At 46.4% G+C, this 21231-nt stretch overlaps 2 non-coding genes across 2 annotated transcripts; both read right to left on the bottom strand.

Moving 5' to 3' along the window:
* Positions 1-11833: 11833 nt before the first annotated feature.
* On the bottom strand, positions 11834-11906 carry TRNAF-GAA (transfer RNA phenylalanine (anticodon GAA)). Its single transcript has one exon. It is a non-coding gene; the product is annotated as a tRNA-Phe (tRNA).
* A 6959-nt stretch (positions 11907-18865) lies between these two features.
* Positions 18866-18938, bottom strand: TRNAF-GAA (transfer RNA phenylalanine (anticodon GAA)). Its single transcript has one exon. It is a non-coding gene; the product is annotated as a tRNA-Phe (tRNA).
* Between the last annotated feature and the right edge of the window lie 2293 nt (positions 18939-21231).

Here is a 21231-nt window from a genome sequence, read left to right as displayed (position 1 = left end):
ACCCGTAATAACACTCCCATGGATTACCCGTAATAACACTGCATGGATTACCCGTAATAACACTCCCATGGATTACCCATAATAACACTGCATGGATTACCCATAATAACACTGCCATGGATTACCCGTAATAACACTCCCATGGATTACCCGTAATAACACTCCCATGGATTACCCGTAATAACACTGCATGGATTACCCGTAATAACACTGCCATGGATTACCCGTAATAACACTGCCATGGATTACCCGTAATAACACTGCCATGGATTACCCGTAATAACACTCCCATGGATTACACGTAATAACACTGCATGGATTACCCGTAATAACACTGCCATGGATTACCCGTAATAACACTCCCATGGACTACCCGTAATAACACTCCCATGGATTACCGGTAATAACACTGCATGGATTACCCGTAATAACACTCCCATGGTTTACCCGTAATAACACTGCCATGGATTACCCGTAATAACACTCCCATGGATTACCCGTAATAACACTGCATGGATTACCCGTAATAACACTGCATGGATTACCCGTAATAACACTGCCATGGATTACCCGTAATAACACTCCCATGGATTACCGGTAATAACACTCCCATGGATTACCCGTAATAACACTGCCATGGATTACCCGTAATAACACTCCCATGGATTACCCGTAATAACACTGCATGGATTACCCGTAATAACACTCCCATGGATTACCCGTAATAACACTGCCATGGATTACCCGTAATAACACTCCCATGGATTACCCGTAATAACACTGCATGGATTACCCGTAATAACACTCCCATGGATTACCCATAATAACACTCCCATGGATTACCCGTAATAACACTCCCATGGATTACCCGTAATAACACTGCCATGGATTACCGGTAATAACACTGAATGGATTACCCGTAATAACACTCCCATGGATTACCCATAATAACACTCCCATGGATTACCCGTAATAACACTGCCATGGATTACCCGTAATAACACTCCCATGGATTACCCATAATAACACTCCCATGGATTACCCGTAATAACACTCCCATGGATTACCCGTAATAACACTCCCATGTATTACCCGTAATAACACTCCCATGGATTACCCGTAATAACACTCCCATGGATTACCCGTAATAACACTGCCATGGATTACCCGTAATAACACTCCCATGGATTACCCGTAAAAACACTCCCATGGATTACCCGTAATAACACTGCCATGGATTACCCGTAAAAACACTGCATGGATTACACGTAATAACACTCCCATGGATTACCCATAATAACACTGCCATGGATTACCCGTAATAACACTCCCATGGATTACCCGTAATAACACTCCCATGGATTACCCGTAATAACACTGCCATGGATTACCCGTAAAAACACTGCATGGATTACACGTAATAACACTCCCATGGATTACCGGTAATAACACTCCCATGGATTACCCGTAATAACACTCCCATGGATTACCCGTAATAACACTCCCATGGATTACCGGTAATAACACTCCCATGGATTACCCGTAATAACACTCCCATGGATTACCCGTAATAACACTGCCATGGATTACCCGTAATAACACTCCCATGGATTACCCGTAATAACACTGCCATGGACTACCCGTAATAACACTGCCATGGACTACCCGTAATAACTCTGCCATGGATTACCCGTAATAACACTGCCATGGATTACCCGTAATAACACTCCCATGGATTACCCGTAATAACACTCCCATGGATTACCCGTAATAACACTCCCATGGATTACCCGTAATAACACTCCCATGGATTACCCGTAATAACACTCCCATGGATTACCCGTAATAACACTCCCATGGATTACCCGTAATAACACTCCCATGGATTACCCGTAATAACACTCCCATGGATTACCGGTAATAACACTCCCATGGATTACCCGTAATAACACTGCCATGGATTACCCGTAATAACACTCCCATGGATTACCGGTAATAACACGGCATGGATTACCCGTAATAACACTGCATGGATTACCCGTAATAACACTGCATGGATTACCCGTAATAACACTGCATGGATTACCCATAATAACACTGCCATGGATTACCCGTAATAACACTGCCATGGATTACCCGTAATAACACTCCCATGGATTACCCGTAATAACACTCCCATGGATTACCCGTAATAACACTGCATGGATTACCCGTAATAACACTCCCATGGATTACCCATAATAACACTGCATGGATTACCCATAATAACACTGCCATGGATTACCCGTAATAACACTCCCATGGATTACCCGTAATAACACTCCCATGGATTACCCGTAATAACACTGCATGGATTACCCGTAATAACACTGCCATGGATTACCCGTAATAACACTGCCATGGATTACCCGTAATAACACTGCCATGGATTACCCGTAATAACACTCCCATGGATTACACGTAATAACACTGCATGGATTACCCGTAATAACACTGCCATGGATTACCCGTAATAACACTCCCATGGACTACCCGTAATAACACTCCCATGGATTACCGGTAATAACACTGCATGGATTACCCGTAATAACACTCCCATGGTTTACCCGTAATAACACTGCCATGGATTACCGGTAATAACACTCCCATGGATTACCCGTAATAACACTGCATGGATTACCCGTAATAACACTGCATGGATTACCCGTAATAACACTGCCATGGATTACCCGTAATAACACTCCCATGGATTACCGGTAATAACACTCCCATGGATTACCCGTAATAACACTGCCATGGATTACCCGTAATAACACTCCCATGGATTACCCGTAATAACACTGCATGGATTACCCGTAATAACACTCCCATGGATTACCCGTAATAACACTGCCATGGATTACCCGTAATAACACTCCCATGGATTACCCGTAATAACACTGCATGGATTACCCGTAATAACACTCCCATGGATTACCCATAATAACACTCCCATGGATTACCCGTAATAACACTCCCATGGATTACCCGTAATAACACTGCCATGGATTACCGGTAATAACACTGCATGGATTACCCGTAATAACACTCCCATGGATTACCCATAATAACACTCCCATGGATTACCCGTAATAACACTGCCATGGATTACCCGTAATAACACTCCCATGGATTACCCATAATAACACTCCCATGGATTACCCGTAATAACACTCCCATGGATTACCCGTAATAACACTCCCATGTATTACCCGTAATAACACTCCCATGGATTACCCGTAATAACACTCCCATGGATTACCCGTAATAACACTGCCATGGATTACCCGTAATAACACTCCCATGGATTACCCGTAAAAACACTCCCATGGATTACCCGTAATAACACTGCCATGGATTACCCGTAAAAACACTGCATGGATTACACGTAATAACACTCCCATGGATTACCCATAATAACACTGCCATGGATTACCCGTAATAACACTCCCATGGATTACCCGTAATAACACTCCCATGGATTACCCGTAATAACACTGCCATGGATTACCCGTAAAAACACTGCATGGATTACACGTAATAACACTCCCATGGATTACCGGTAATAACACTCCCATGGATTACCCGTAATAACACTCCCATGGATTACCGGTAATAACACTGCCATGGATTACCGGTAATAACACTCCCATGGATTACCCATAATAACACTGCCATGGATTACCCGTAATAACACTCCCATGGATTACCCGTAATAACTCTGCCATGGATTACCCGTAATAACACTCCCATGGATTACCCGTAATAACACTGCATGGATTACCCGAAATAACACTGCCATGGATTACCCATAATAACTCTGCCATGGATTACCCGTAATAACACTGCCATGGATTACCCGTAATAATACTCCCATGTAGTGATGTCGCGAACATAAAAATTTTTGTACGCGAACGCCGAACGCGAATTTCCGCAAATGTTCGCGAACGGGCGAACCGCCATAGACTTCAATAGGCAGGCGAATTTGAAAACCAACAGGGACTCTTTCTGGCCACAATAGTGATGGAAAAGTTGTTTCAAAGGGACTAACACCTGGACTGTGGCATGCCGGAGGGGGATCCATGGCAAAACTCCCATGGAAAATTACATAGTTGATGCAGAGTCTGGTTTTAATCCATAAAGGGCATAAATCACCTAACATTCCTAAATTGTTTGGAATAACGTGCTTTAAAACATCAGGTCTGATGTTGTATCGATCAGGTAGTGTAAGGGTTACGCCCGCTTCACAGTGACAGACCAAACTCCCCGTTTAATGCACTGCAAACAACCGCAAACAGTCCATTTGCACAACCGCAAGCTCCCCATTTGCACAAGGTTGGATACCAAGCTAGCCATGTCCCGTTCCTTGTCCTCACTGATGTCATTGAAGGTCTCTCCCTCCACCCAGCCACGTACAACACCAAGGGTCCCCGAAAGGTGACAACAAGCCCCCTGGGACGCCTGCTGTGTTTGGTCTTCCACCTCCTCAAAGCAACCTTCCTCCTCTGACTCCTCTTCTTCAGACTCCTCTTTCTGCGTTGCCTCTCTCTGCGTTATTATAAGGTGTGTTAAGTAGTACTATTCCTATCAGTTTAATCCCTGTTATGTCCCCTATCAGGGGACGTGTATATGGCATCGATTTTAGGAACCGGGAGATGGAAAAAGATGCTTGGTCGGTCCTCCTACTTCGAATTTGGGGCACTGCTCGTGTAATCTAATGTGCCACCAGATAGGAGTGGTGTGTTAAGTAGTCCCCCTCATCAGGCCTTTTTTAGTCGAATGTATCGCCCACTGTCAGTCCCTTCGGGATCCATCCCTCATTCATCTTAATAAAGGTGAGGTAATCTAGACTTTTTTGACCTAGGCGACTTCTCTTCTCAGTGACAATACCTCCTGCTGCACTGAAGGTCCTTTCTGACAGGACACTTGAAGCGGGGCAGGCCAGAAGTTCTATCGCAAATTGGGATAGCTCAGGCCACAGGTCAAGCCTGCACACCCAGTAGTCAAGGGGTTCATCGCTCCTCAGAGTGTCGATATCTGCAGTTAAGGCGAGGTAGTCTGCTACCTGTCGGTCGAGTCGTTCTCTGAGGGTGGACCCCGAAGGGCTGTGGCGATGCGTAGGACTTAAAAAGCTCTGCATGTCCTCCATCAACAACACGTCTGTAAAGCGTCCTGTCCTTGCCGTCGTGGTCGTGGGAGGAGGAGGATTACTTTCACCTCTTCCCCTGTTAGATTCCCGTTGTGCTGTGACATCACCCTTATACGCTGTGTAAAGCATACTTTTTAATTTATTTTGGAACTGCTGCATTCTTTACGACTTGCGGTAATTCGGTAACATTTCCGCCACTTTCTGCTTATACCGGGGGTCTAGTAGCGTGGACACCCAGTACAGGTCGTTCTCCTTCAGCCTTTTTATACGAGGATCCCTCAACAGGCACGACAGCATGAAAGACCCCATTTGCACAAGGTTGGATGCCGAGCTACTCATGTCCCGTGCCTCGTCCTCAGTGATCTCACTGAAGGTATGTTCTTCCTCCCAGCCACGTACAACACCACGGGTACCAGATAGGTGACAACGAGCATGCCTGTTGTGGTTGGTCGTCCTCCTCCTCCTCAAAGCCACATTCCTCCTTTGACTCCTCTTCCTCACAATCCTCTTCCAGCGTTGCCGCAGGTCCAGCAAGCGATGCTGATAAGGCTGTTTCTGGTGGTGATGGTGACCACAACTCTTCCTCTTCACGCTCATCTACGGCCTGATCCAGCACTCTTCGCAGGGCACGCTCCAGGAAGAAAACAAATGGTATGATGTCGCTGATGGTGCCTTCGGTGCGACTGACTAGGTTTGTCACCTCCTCAAAAGGACGCATGAGCCTACAGGCATTGCGCATGAGCGTCCAGTAACGTGGCAAAAAAAATCCCACCTCCCCAGAGGCTGTCCTAGCACCCCGGTCATACAAATATTCATTAACGGCTTTTTCTTGTTGGAGTAGGCGGTCGAACATTAGGAGTGTTGAATTCCAACGTGTCGGGCTGTCGCAAATCAAGCGCCTCACTGGCATGTTGTTTCGCCGCTGGATATCTGAAAAGTGCGCCATGGCCATGTAGGAACGCCTGAAATGGCCACACACCTTCCTGGCCTGCTTCAGGGGGCCCTGTAAGCCTGGGTACTTATGCACAAAGCGTTGTACGATCAGATTACACACATGTGCCATGCACGGCACATGTGTCAACTTGCCCAAATTCAATGCCGCCAACAAATTTCTTCCATTGTCACAAACCACTTTGCCAATCTCCAGTTGGTGCGGAGTCAGCCACTGATCCACCTGTGCATTCAGGGCGGACAGGAGTGCTGGTCCGGTGTGACTCTCTGCTTTCAGGCAAGTCAACCCCAAGACGGCGTGACACTGCCGTATCCGGGATATGGAATAGTACCTGGGGAGCTGGGGGGGGGGGGGGTGCCGTTGATGTGGAGCAAGACGCAGCAGCAGAAGAGGACTCAGCCGAGGAGGTTATGGAAGAGGATGGAGTAGGAGGAGTCGTGGCGGTGTCACCAACTCCTCTGCAGAGCCACGCATTCCATGCTTGGCAGCCGTCAGCAGGTTTACCCAATGCGCAGTGTAGGTGATATACCTGCCCTGACCATGCTTTGCAGACCAGGTATCAGTGGTCAGATGGACCCTTGCCCCAACACTGTGTGCCAGACATGCCATTACTTCCTTTTGCACAATCGAGTACAGGTTAGGGATTGCCTTTTGTGCAAAGAAATTTCGGCCGGGTACCTTCCACTGCGGTGTCCCAATAGCTACAAATTTTTGGAACGCCTCAGACTCCACCAGCTTGTATGGTAAAAGCTGGTGGGCTAAGAGTTCAGACAAGCCAGCTGTCAGACGCTGGGCAAGAGGGTGACTTTGTGACATTGGCTTCTTACGCTCAAACATGTCCTTGACAGACACCTGACTGTGGGAAGATGAGCAGGAACTGCTCAAGGCGAGAGACGAAGTGGTGGATGGTTGAGAGGGAGCAAGGAGGACAGCAGTGGTTGACATGGCTGAAGATGCTGGACCAGGAGGAGGATGGTGGCTTTGAGTTTGTGTGCTGCTTGTACTCATGTGTTGATCCCATAGGCGTTTGTGATGTGCGATCATGTGCCTTCGCAAAGTAGTTGTACCTAGGTGGGTGTTGGACTTCCCACGACTCAGTTTCTTTTGGCACAGGTTGCAAATGGCATCGCTTTTGTCAGAGGCAGACACACACAAAAAATGCCACACTGCTGAGCTCTGCAATGACGGCATTCTGGTGGTGGCAACAGCATGTGTTGATTGGCGTGCTGTCTGGCTGACCCCGGGTGCCGATGCATGCTGTCTGACTGTGCCACTAGCTCCTTGCGACGACCTCCCCCTGCTTCCAATTCGTCTCCTCCTCCTCTCTGTCTCCCCATCTGAACTTTCCCCTTGTTCTTCTTCTCTTCTAGCGGGCACCCACGTGACATCCACGGACGCATTGTCATCATCAACCGCTTCACTTGTATCTGACAACTCAGCAAAGGAAGCAGCAGCGGGTACAACATCATCATCATCACACCGTACGTCCATGTGTGTAATGCTGCCTGACTGAGACATAGCCCTGTCATCCTCTGACAATAATGCTTGCGCATCACTCATTTCTACCAACTGATGTGTAAATAACTCCTCTGACATATCAAGCGGCTCCTCTGACATATCAAGCGGCTGTGGTGCTAGTGTTGGTGGTGGCGGCAGGCGGGCGAGTGGTAACTTGAGAGGTGCCCGAAGCTAAGCTGGAGGAGGATGGTGCGTCAAGGTTCCGAGTGGAAGCTGTAGAAGATTGGGTGTCCTGTGTTAGCCAGTCAACTATGTCCTCAGAACTTTTCGAGTTCAGGGTACGTGACCTCTGAACACTACGCATTATTCTAGGGCCAAAGGGAATCACAGCACCACGACCACGACGGCCCCTGAGGGGTGGCCTGCCTCTGCCTGTCATTTTTTTTTCGATTAGTGGTACTATGCGTGCAAGCTACTGTGACAACATATATGAGTGGCACTGTGCACTTGCAGAAGTTGGCAGATTAGACGCTGTAGGCCTGACACACACGCTTGCAGACAACTAACTGCTATTCAATCTATTACAGTCAAAATTGTATTTTTTTTTAAATGTACACAACTGTTACACCAGATATGAGTTGCACTGGTGTGACACTGTGCCCTGGCAGGCCCTGAAACGCACACGTGTGAAGGAAACTGACTGCTATTATTCCACAGTCAAATTTCTAGTTTTTTTTTTAATGTACACTACTATTACACCAGATATGAGTTGCACTGGTGTGACACTGTGTCCTGGCAGGCCCTGAAACGCACACATGTGAAGGAAACTGACTGCTATTATTTCACAGTCAAATTTCTAGTTTTTTTTTTAATGTACACTACTGTTACACCAGATATGAGTTGTACTGGTGTGACACTGTGCCCTGGCAGGCCCTGAAATGCACACGTGTGAAGGAAACTGACTGCTATTATTTCACAGTCAAAAAAGTGTTTTTTTTTTTAAATGTACACTACTGTTACACCAGATATGAGTTGCACTGGTGTGACACTGTGCCCTGGCAGGCCCTGAAATGCACACGCGTGAAGAAAACTGACTGCTATTATTTCACAGTCAAATTTCTAGTTTTTTTTTTAAATGTACACTACTGTTACACCAGATATGAGTTGCACTGGTGTGACACTGTGCCCTGGCAGGCCCTGAAACGCACACGTGTGAAGGAAACTGACTGCTATTATTTCACAGTCAAATTTCTAGTTTTTTTTTAAATGTACACTACTGTTACACCAGATATGAGTTGCACTGGTGTGACACTGTGCCCTGGCAGGCCCTGAAATGCACACGCGTGAAGAAAACTGACTGCTATTATTTCACAGTCAAATTTCTAGTTTTTTTTTTTAAATGTACACTACTGTTACACCAGATATGAGTTGCACTGGTGTGACACTGTGCCCTGGCAGGCCCTGAAACGCACACGTGTGAAGGAAACTGACAGCTATTATATTACAGTCAAAAAAGTTTTTGGTTTTTTTTAAATGCAAGCTATTGTGACACCAGATAGGAGTGGTGGCACTGGGCAAGTGGGCACAGTATACACTGTGAGCCTGACACACACGCTGACAGGCAGGCAACTGCAATTAGATTACACAGGAAAAAAAACAAAAAGCAGACTGATGTTCTAGCCCTAAAAGGGCTTTTTGGGGTGCTGTCCTTATAGCAGAGATCAGATGAGTCCTTCAGAACTGTAGTGGACAATGAATACACTAGCCTAGCTATACATTTCCCTATTAAATCAGCAGCAGCAGCACACTGTCCCTCCTCTCACTAAGAATGCAGCTTCAGAATGAATCTAAAATGGATGCTGTCCAGGAGGTGGAAGGGTCTGGGAGGGAGGGTCTGCTGCTGATTGGCTGGAATGTGTCTGCTGACTGTGAGGTACAGGGTCAAAGTTTCCTCAATGATGACGAATAGGGGGCGGACCGAACATCGCATATGTTCGCCATCCGTGGCGAACGCGAACAAGCTATGTTCGCCAGAAACTATTCGCCAGCAACCGTTCGGGACATCACTACTCCCATAGATTACCCGTAATAACACTGCAATGGATTACCCGTAATAACACTCCCATGGATTACCCGTAATAACACTCCCATGGATTATCCGTAATAACACTGCCATGGATTACCCGTAAAAACACTCCCATGGATTACCCGTAATAACACTGCCATGGATTACCCGTAATAACACTGCCATGGATTACCCGAAATAACTCTGCCATGGATTACCCGTAATAACACTCCCATGGATTACCCGAAATAACTCTGCCATGGATTACCCGTAATAACACTCCCATGGATTACCCGTAATAACACTCCCATGGATTATCCGTAATAACACTGCCATGGATTACCCGTAAAAACACTCCCATGGATTACCCGTAATAACACTGCCATGGATTACCCGTAATAACACTCCCATGGATTACCCGTAATAACACTGCCATGGATTACCCGTAATAACACTCCCATGGATTACCCGTAATAACACTCCCATGGATTACCGGTAATAACACTCCCATGGATTACCCGTAATAACACTGCAATGGATTACCCGTAATAACACTCCCATGGATTACCCGTAATAACACTCCCATGGATTACCCGTAAAAACACTCCCATGGATTATCCGTAATAACACTGCCATGGATTACCCGTAAAAACACTCCCATGGATTACCCGTAATAACACTGCATGGATTACCCGTAATAACACTCCCATGGATTACCCGTAATAACACTGCATGGATTACCCGTAATAACACTCCCATGGATTACCCGTAATAACACTCCCATGGATTACCCGTAATAACACTCCCATGGATTACCCGTAAAAACACTCCCATGGATTATCCGTAATAACACTGCCATGGATTACCCGTAAAAACACTCCCATGGATTACCCGTAATAACACTGCATGGATTACCCGTAATAACACTCCCATGGATTACCCGTAATAACACTCCCATGGATTACCCGTAATAACACTCCCGTGGATTATCCGTAATAACACTGCCATGGATTACCCGTAAAAACACTCCCATGGATTACCCGTAATAACACTCCCATGGATTACCCGTAATAACACTCCCATGGATTACCCGTAATAACACTCCCATGGATTATCCGTAATAACACTGCCATGGATTACCCGTAATAACACTCCCATGGATTACCCGTAATAACACTCCCATGGATTACCCATAAGAACTCTGCCTAAAAATACTCTGATGTGAAAACAACCCATGTTTTTTCATGCATTTATTATTTTTTAAAATAGTTTACAATATTGCAGACAATTAGAAAGCATTCACTGGACTTCAGAAATTGTATCAATAAGAAGTGGTTTGTAGATGTGTATATAATAGAACTTGTGGAGAGTAAAAAACGGGTCGCAAGAGTATTCTGAGAACGGACAGCAACTGAAATAGCCTGCCCTTCGGTGGGTCCCCGCTCAGAACTCAAGCTGGTTTTAGCTCATCTTGTGCCATTACAGAGAGAACATATCTGAAGCATATCAGACTGGTCCCACCCATACGGGCAGTCCAGATCTGAAATGCCAGCAAGTTCTCTCTGCACGAGAGACACAGCAACCCCAGACGATCGTTTCAGCCAGTGAGACATAGCTGGTATCTCTCTAGGCACCATGAGCAAGGGGTCCACGTCTGGATTACCCTTTAAACTTATGCCTCACTGATGATGCCTAACAAGGCTGAAAAGATCGTCTGGGGTTGCTGTGTCTCTCGTGCAGAGAGAACATATCTGAAGCATATCAGACTGGTCCCACCCATACGGGGAGTCCAGATCCGAAATGCCAGCAAGTTCTCTCTGCACTGTAATGGCACAAGATGAGCTAAAACCAGCTTGAGATCTGAGCGGGGACCCACCGAAGGGCAGGATATTTCAGTTGCTGTCCGTTCTCAGAATACTCTTGCGACCAGTTTTTTGCTCTCTATAATAGAACTTGTACAAGCGCAATATTAGTGTTTGTTTCATGTTTTAAATCTTTTCTTATGGATTTTAAAACTGATTTAACAAATGTAAAAAATGCACAGACATAAAAATTTACAGTTTTTTTTTTTGTGTGTAACTTTAAATGTTCAGTTATTTAAAGAGACACTGTTTGCATTCTTTTTAGAAAACCTTCAGGGCATAGTTAAGATAAATATGTTCAAAACTTCTGCCGAAACCCGGGATCGAACCAGGGACCTTTAGATCTTCAGTCTAACGCTCTCCCAACTGAGCTATTTCGGCCACTGTTTCTTTAACATGATGTCATTAAAAACAGTGACATGACAGTCTGTGCAGGCTAACCAGGTTTAGGGTTAAAAAATATATGTTAAAAAATGCGCTGACTTGAAAATTAGCCTTTTTTATGCACATAATTTAAATGTTTTGGGAAAAGTGGGATAAATGTGTGCAAAAGTTGTGCTGAAATCCCAGGACCTTCAGATCTTCAGTCTAATGCTCTCCCAACTGTGCTATTTCAGCCACTGTCCATGCTTCATAATGTCATGGGAAACAGTGACATGTGCTGGCCTTGCAGGTTTAGGGTTATAAAACACATGGTAAGAAGGTGCCTAAAAATGCTCTGATGGGAAAACAACCCATATTTTTTCATGCATTTATTATTTTTTAAAATAGTTTACAATATTGCAGACAATTGTAGATTATGCTAACGTAGTGTACTTATAATCTTAATTTTAATAATGACAGGAGGCGAGTATTTTGCATGACTTTCTTTACTCATGCTTCCAGCAGCACAAGTCAATCATCAAATTTTAAACCAATCATAACAGTCTGCATAACCATATAAATAGCCTTGTATGTCACATGACTTCCTCTTTCTTTGGTGAGAGATTAGTCCATGTATTCTCCCGAAATAACAAAAAAGTTCGTAAACATAAAACAGTCCAAACTTGTTCCATGGTAGTTTCAAACTGATAACTCATAACGGTATTGGAACTTGATTCGAGAACTTCCACAGCCGATGTGTCTTATCCGGAACCCATAACTGTCATCATGCTGCAAAAAACAGAAACGAGTGTAAGAGGATGGAAGTAGACTTATGTCCACATGATATCATCGTTACCGTGTCTATCCATACATAGTATCATAAATGTTAATCTATCTGATATACTATATTGAATACCATAATACAGTCTATCCTCATCTATTAACCATTAACTATAATATCAGACAAAATTCAGCTATTACCTCAAAACTTTTATCCCTATTCTCCTGATAAAACTATAATAGTTATAGCTGATCTATAAAACGTTGACAGAAGACAACCCGTATAAGCGGGAGTGGAGGGTGGGAAAATACTCGCCTCCTGTCATTATTAAAATTAAGATTATAAGTACACTACGTTAGCATAATCTACAATTTTATTACATGACAGGAGGCTTCATATTTTGCATTTTTAAAGCTGAGGTAATAGTGAGAAAGATGCGTGTGTGGTTTGACGAAAATAAAATAACCGGAAAGTATCTTCCAGTGTCCAGTCCGCGGAACGTAATATATCCGCTAGGGATGCTCCCGCCGAGAACGCTCGAGATGCGGCTGCGCCCCTGACCGAGTGAGCTCCGAAACACGTTTCTACACCTGCTAAGGATAGGATCCAACGTACCCATTGCGCCAGTGTAGTGGTGGTAACTGGTTTATAAGGTTTGGTGTATGACACCAACAGTTGACCTCTATTAAAAGCACGAAGGTTTGCTGTAACCTCCACGTAACGAGTAAGTGTGGAAACTACACATAAACGGGGAACCGTAGGAAAAAAGGGGTAAAATATAGATGTCGAATTCGTTTTAGTTCTTCTAGACACCGTGAAGGTAACCCCTTCTGGTGCTATAGAGAAACCGTCCACGTCGAACGCTCGTACATCCGAAACTCGTCGAAAAGAGACCAAACATAGCAGTAAAGTGAGTTTGGCCGACAGCTGACGTAGGGATAAGTCTGCGTTGTCTGGCCAATTCCTAAGTAAACTGAGGACCACCTCTACGTCCACATATGATTATACTTAGGTTCCGGTGGTCTGGACAGTTTGATGCCTCGCAGAAGGCGACATACCAAAGGATCCTGACCCACCGGGGAACCCTGTATTGGCACGTGTGCCGCTGAAATTGCTGATCGTGCCACATTAATGGAACGATAGGATTTTCCCTCCGTGAAGAGGTTTGACAAATAATTCACCACTGTGGGAATAGATGCTGTAAAGGGATCACAGTCTCTTCCCACACACCAGCGGGTCCATGTATTCCATGCTGATATGTAACTGCGTCGTGTACCTGGTGCCCAGGAGTCCCATAAAAGGTCTTTAGCTGGTTGCGATAGACCTTCGACGGACCAGGTTCCCCTGAAAGACTCCAGGCTACCAGTTCCAGATTCTCTTGTAGCATTAGTGGATGTGGTTCCCCTTGCGGGTCTGTCAATAGAAAGGGGAACGATGGTAGAAGCAGGGGATGGTCCTGCGTTAGGGCTAATAATTCCGGAAACCACGCCTGACTCCTCCACAATGGTGTGATGAGTATCATCGAGATCTTGGTCACTCTGATGCGATGGATCACTCTCGCTATCATCGCAAATGGTGGGAATGCGTACGCTCCCTTGGGGGGCCACTGTTGTAGGAAAGCATCTACCGCTTCGCATTGAGGGTCCGGCAGCCAGCTGTAATATCTCGGTAGCTGTGTATTCGTCCGGGACGCGAACAGGTCCACGACCAGTGGTCCCCTGATGTCTTTCACTGCTGAAAATATCGACGTGTCCAGTCGCCAGTCGCTCCCGTCTCTCCAGTGTCGAGAGAACCAATCTGCCGTGATATTGTTGATTCCCGGTAGGTATTCCGCCTTGATTGAAATGTTGCGGGGAATACAAAATTGGTATATCTCTTTCGTCGCCTCTGTCAGGTTTTTTGACCGTGCTCCCCCCAGGCGATTTATGTATTGGACCGCTGAAATGTTGTCCATACGCAGTAAGATGCAGCAGTTCGTCATCTCCTTGGCCAGACTGCGAATCGCAAATGATCCCGCGATCAGTTCCAGACAGTTGATGTGGAGATCCTGTTCCTCTTGGGACCATGGACCTCCTGTGGATGTGTGGGCGCAGTGGGCTCCCCAGCCCCAAAGGCTCGCGTCCGACTCCAATACAAAGTCCGGGTTCTTCCCGAAGATGGCTTTGCCGTTCCAGGCTTCCATGTGGAGTAGCCACCATCGAAGTTCCGTCCGAGCTTCTGTGGAGACGGGAATCCAGTGATCGTATGTGAGTCCTGCTCGTAGGTAGTGAGCCTTCAGTCTCTGCATGGCCCGATAATGGAGCGGGCCCGGGAAGATCACCTTTATTGACGAAGATAGTAGGCCTACTATCCTCGCTAGTAGTCTGAGAGGTATGGTGTCCCTCCTGAGTATGCGTCGAATTTCCTTGCGAATGGCCGCTATCTTGGATGCGGGGAGGCGTAGAACTCCCGATTTGGAGTCTATCTCGAACCCGAGGAACTGGACTATCTGTGATGGTGTCAATGCTGATTTTTCTCTGTTCACTACAAATCCTAGCGATTCCAGAAAATGCATGGTAAATCTCGTCTGAGATTGAATTCTGGATTTTGATTCGCAGAAGATCAACAGATCGTCCAGGTAGATGAGGCAACGTATGCCCCTTCCTCTCAGATGTGCCATGACTGGTTTGAGGAGTTTTGTAAAACACCATGGAGCCGAGCTGAGTCCGAATGGGAGACATGTGAATTTACACGGGCGGCCCTTCCAGATGAACCGGAGGAAGGGACGACTCTCTCTTGCCATGGGGACCGACAGGTATGCGTCTTTTAAGTCTAGACGTGTGAACCAGTCGTGTTCGTTCAATAGGTCCCTCAGGAGGTGAATACCCTCCATTTTGAAATGGCGATAAGCCACAAATCCATTGAGTTCTCGTAGGTTGATAACTGGACGATAGTCTCCCATCTTTTTCCTGACTATGAACATGTTGCTGAAGTAACCTTGGTCGTCTGCGGCGAATTCCACCGCTCCTTTCGCGAACAGGGCTCTTATCTCCGTGTCTATGATGCGTATCTGATTCTCGGACGCCCGTATGGGTCGTGGTCGTCTGGTCTGGTATGGTGTCTGGGTGAATTCTATCACATATCCTCGTACGGTCTGAAGGATCCATGCGTCTGTGGAGATGTGTTCCCATTCCTGTGGAAAAAGGGACAGCCTGCCAGCAGTTAAACCAGAATGACATAACGGAAGACAGTTCATGCTCACCTGAGTTGAATCGTCCCCGTCCTCTGCTCCGAGTGCCTCTGGTACGGAAGGATCCCCGTGTGAATGTGGCTCTTGTCGATGGGAAGAACTGTTGAGCTGCGTATGGACGGCTGGGGCCTGATGGCCAGAAGCGGCTGGTGGCCCGACCCCTCTGCCGACCAGCCCTGCCAAAAACACTCCGATTTGTTGGAGGGGTCCGAAAGACCTGTCTGATGGAGGATTGGGCCTTATTTAATGTAGTAAATAGACCGACGTGCTTCTTTAGTTCCGCCAGGAAAGGTTCTCCAAAGAGTAGTCCGTCTGCCCGAGGACCTAGCTCCTTCTTTCCCAGATCCAAGAGTTTGGTGTCTATCTTCAATAGAGCCGCCTTACGTCTTTCTGCGCACATGGCGGCGTTTGAATTTCCCAGGAGACAGATCGCTCGCTGCGCCCATTCTCTGATATCGTGCGCTTCGAGGGGTGTCCCCTGAGTAAGTGCCAGGTCAGCGAAGTATAGGATCTTCGCCAGCGGGCCTATCATGTCTAGCATTTTGTCTTGGACCGACTTCATGCTTTTTTCAACTCCATTCCGTGGGTCTCTGCCCGACCGGGACATAAACACCCCTACTGTGGTGTCAAACTCCGGTGTGATGGCAATTTTGTCAGGCAGTACGGGGCGCGGGCATTCTGCTTTAAGTTTAGCCCGGACTTCCTTGTCCATCGGCTTCCGTAGCCAGACATTTATAAATTGGGTCAGATGGTCCGGCAGGTTCCATTCGGACGATCTGGGGTGTCGTATCTGGCGAGGGTCGAACATGGGGTTGCCCGTCTCGTCCAGGAACACCCCGTCTTCGTCTATGTTTGGTTTGTGGGAACCCATGTTGCCGGAGTGGCTTGCCCATTCTTGACTCTGGCTGAACTCTCCGCTTTCCTGCGGTATGTCCTGCCAATCCTCCTCCTCATCCGAGGGTGAGTTCTCTGCCCTCCATTCGTCCATTATTTCCAACAACGGAGGTGATGATGGTCCCTCATCACCTGATGAGGGGTCTTGTGTAGGGGAGCGATCCAGGTGTCTTGACTGGCGGCTCCGCTTATGTAGAATTCCTCCCTCGTACCTTGGGAGATTCATACTGGAGCCCTTCCAGTGGCGTTTGGACGCCACTGCCTCCGGCTTACGTTGTGTCGGATCTTTATCCTCCCTTTTTGATGGAGGTCTGGTGTCCGCCGACTCCGGCGGTGACTGTGTTATCATCTTGGCCAGCGCCTTTTCCACCGATGCTGACACTGCGGCATTGATCATTGCCTGGAAGTCTACTGCTGATGGTGGGGTAGTGTCCGACATTATGTCTGCTTGTTCTTTCCCGTCTGTGGGGAGACAGAGTATACGTCAGTGCGTATATGGCTACACAGTGGCTTCCACGTACAACTGGGGCTCACCCAGGTACCCTGTCTTAACTGCCACTAGGAGTGTGACTAGTGGTTTGTAGAGGGGGTCAGCCTCTTAGCGACCGGGGTGTACGGTCATTAATGTTGGGACGGAGCCCGGTATTGGTCGGGACGGAGCCCGGGTAATGGTCGGGACGGGGCCCGGTAATGGTCAGGACGGAGCCCGGTAATGTGAGGTATCAAAGACCTCAGTACGCTTGTAATGAGTTCACCCTTGTAAGTAACTTTGTGGAAGGTATTGCCACTGTGAGTTGCGAGGATCACCCCAGTTGTACTATGGAGGTGCCGCATACAATAAAGCGTACTTGTATTTATTTATTTATTATTATTTCTTATATTTATTGATTTATGTCATCAGTGTTTCCACATGTCAATCAGACACTCCTGTGATCATCCAATTCATTTAGTACTGTAGCCTGAGCCTGATGGGAGTTATCCTGCTGGCTAAGAGTTTGTCAGCATATAGATCCACAGTGCAGTCTTTCCAGCCCAGCACTGTGACCACTTCTATGAGCCCACATACAATCCATTATCATGTTTTAATCCATTTAACAAAATACACTTGAACTTGGCAAAAAACGTTAATAAATTGTGTGCCAGTTCGTGGGAATCACGAACTGGCGAAACCAAGATGGCCGCCGAGGATCTCACGATATCGCGAGATCCAAGATGGCCGCCGTTTGCGCGCAAATTTTGCAGCGCGATCCGCGATCGCGGTCTGCGATCGAGGACCGACGGTATCGGATGGCACCCCCTCGTGCCCCCCCACCCACCCCTCAGTACCCTGGGACTAATAAGAGACCTGGCGGTCCCGCGCGATCGCGGTAAAAATGCCGCGAACCGCGCGAGACCAACAGGCAGAAATACCAGAGAAAACTGAACTCAGATAGGGGAGAACAGCGTAATGACAAAAATGCATATAAACTTATATTAGGTATAGAGGGAAAGGGTAAGGGGAAAGCAGAATAAAAGGGGGGCGAAATACACAGTATAGTGGCCAAATGAATTAAAGGGGCCACAAGATAAAAAGCATTGCATAAATCGAAATTAGTAGAGAGCTAATACTCTGACCTGTGTCTTGGCTGGAAGCAGCAAAGAAAGAGGAAGTCATGTGACATACAAGGCTTTATATATGGTTATGCAGACTGTTATGATTGGTTTAAAGTTTGATGATTGACTTGTGCTGCTGGAAGCATGAGTAAAGAAAGTCATGCAAAATATGAAGCCTCCTGTCATGTAATAAAATTAGAACGCATTCACTGGACTTCGGAAATTGTATCAATAAGAAGTGGTTTGTAGATGTGTATATATTAGAACTTGTACAAGAGTAATAGTGTTTGTTTCACGTTTTAAATCTTTTCTTATGGATTTTAAAACTAAGTTAACAAATGTAAAAAATGCACAGACATAAAAATTAGCTGTTTTTTTTTTGCATATAACTTTAAATGTTCGGTTATTTAAAGAGACAATGTTTGCATTCTTTTTAGAAAATCTTCAGGGCATAGTTAAGATAAATATGTTCAAAAGTTCTGCCGAAACCCGGGATCGAACCAGGGACCTTTAGATCTTCAGTCTAACGCTCTCCCAACTGAGCTATTTCGGCCACTGTTTGTTTAGCATGATGTCATTAGAAACAGTGACGTGACATGACAGTCTGTGCAGGACAACCAGGTTTAGGGTTAAAAAATATATTTTAAAAAATCCGCTGACTTGAAAATTAGCCTTTTTTTATGCACATAATTTAAATGTTTTGGGAAAAGTGGCTCTTTATTTTAAGGAACACTATAGTCACCTAAATTACGTTAGCTAAATAAAGCAGTTTTAGTGTATAGATCACCCCCTGCAATTTCACTGCTCAATTCACTGCCATTTAGGAGTTAAATCACTTTGTTTCTGTTTATGCAGCCCTGGACACACCTCCCCTGGCTATGATTGACAGAGCCTGCATGAAAAAACTGGTTTCACTTTCAAACAGATGTAATTTACCTTAAATAATTGTATCTCAATCTCTAAATTGAACTTTAATCACATACAGGAGGCTCTTGCAGGGTCTAGCAAGCTATTAACATAGCAGGGGATAAGAAAATCTTAATTAAACAGAACTTGCAATAAAGAAAGCCTAAATAGGGCTCTCTTTACAGGAAGTGTTTATGGAAGGCTGTGCAAGTCACATGCAGGGAGGTGTGACTAGGGTTCATAAACAAAGGGATTTAACTCCTAAATGGCAGAGGATTGAGCAGTGAGGCTGCAGGGGCATGTTCTATACACCAAAACTGCTTCATTAAGCTAAAGTTGTTCAGGTGACTATAGTGTGCCTTTAAAGTGATAATGTGGCAAAAGCTCTGCCGAAAACCCAGGACCTTCAGATCTTCAGTCTAATGCTCTCCCAACTGAGCTATTTCAGCCACTGTCCACACTTCATAATGTCATGGGAAACAGTGACATGTGCTGGCCTTGCAGGTTTAGGGTTATAAAACACATGGTAAGAAGGTGCCTAAAAATGCTCTGATGTGAAACATATTTATCTTGTCCTCTCCTGATCTCTCCCCGTCCCTCTTGACTCGTGTCTCTGACCGCCTCTCTGCTGTTTCTAACTGGATGGCTGCCCACTTCCTTAAACTCAACTTGACCAAAACTGAAATTCTGGTCTTTCCTGGACCTTTAGATCTTACTCTCTCCCAACTGAGCTATTTCAGCCACTATTTCTTCATCATGATGTCATTAAAAGCAGTGACATGACAGTCCGTGCAGGCCAATCAGGTTTAGGGTTAAAAATACAAGTTAAAAAGTGACCAAAAATTCACGGATGTAAATATTATCCTTTTTCCCCCCCTGTATGTTATATTTAAAGGGACAGTATACGCTCCAATTACTTCACTAATCAGTGTTTATGGAACACTACAATGATAGAAATATAAAACGGGGGGGGCGGAGCCTGGCTGTGGAGCTGAACAGACGCGTGCAGCACGAGCTCCCGCCTGGAATCCTACTTACCTCGAAATAAACCTGGCTCTCCAGCTACAAAATCGACTAAAAACGCAGCACCCACGTAGGGGCTGCAAGAGAGAACAAAACAAGACCACTTTTGAAAAGCTGAGCCACCGTGAACGCGGACTGCAAAGATGGGGCCTACCGCAGTAACGACTGGCCTAAACGGAGATAAGGGAAAGGGTGAGGCGGCCGATCACCCAGCCCTGAATGCGGACATGAAAATTGCGGGGAACCACCTACTAGCCTTCCTCCCTTCCCCCCCGCCGGTGGGGGCTATACCGGCACCAACAGCATACTCACCGTGGACACTCACTTCCCAGAGACTGCATACATCAGGAGTCCCTGACTCCAAAATGGCGGATGCCACGCGCCAGTCGGCAAGCATGGGGACAGGTGGAGAATTAACAAACAACATGCTGACTAAGCTGGATGAAATCTTTGCTGCCTTCTGGGCTAGGATTTCGGAGAGGGTGCAGAACACAGCTAAAACTACACGGACCAAGCCTGCACGCACACCCCCGGCAACTGCGGGCTCCAAGGGCAGACGCAGTATGATAGCCGCCAGAGGCTCCCCAAGGAGACACTGAAAATGGGACCGGTGGCACAAACGAAAAAGCAGAGGCTGCCCCATGACAAGCAACCATCCCCACTGGAAGCAGCAACAACCCCACATCAGACCAAAGGCACCCTGCACACCTAGAGGGCGCCGACCACCTGACAAAACACAGCATCACCATCGCAACTTAGATACCTGGCACTTAGCCACGCACATGCCTTTGATGCCTCAGGAAACAGGGGTTCCCAGGGACTGCACCTGGCGACCAGCAGGAATCGGATGAGCACAGGTTGTAGGTCGGAGCCTGACAGGCATGTCTCGCTATAGCCGAACTTTAACATCACGCCTT

This window comes from Pelobates fuscus, chromosome 11, assembly GCF_036172605.1.
Source record: "Pelobates fuscus isolate aPelFus1 chromosome 11, aPelFus1.pri, whole genome shotgun sequence".
In the NCBI taxonomy this organism is placed as follows: Eukaryota; Metazoa; Chordata; class Amphibia; order Anura; family Pelobatidae; genus Pelobates; species Pelobates fuscus.
Note: the sequence above shows the minus strand (reverse complement) of the source record. Positions and strands in the feature narration are given on the sequence as shown.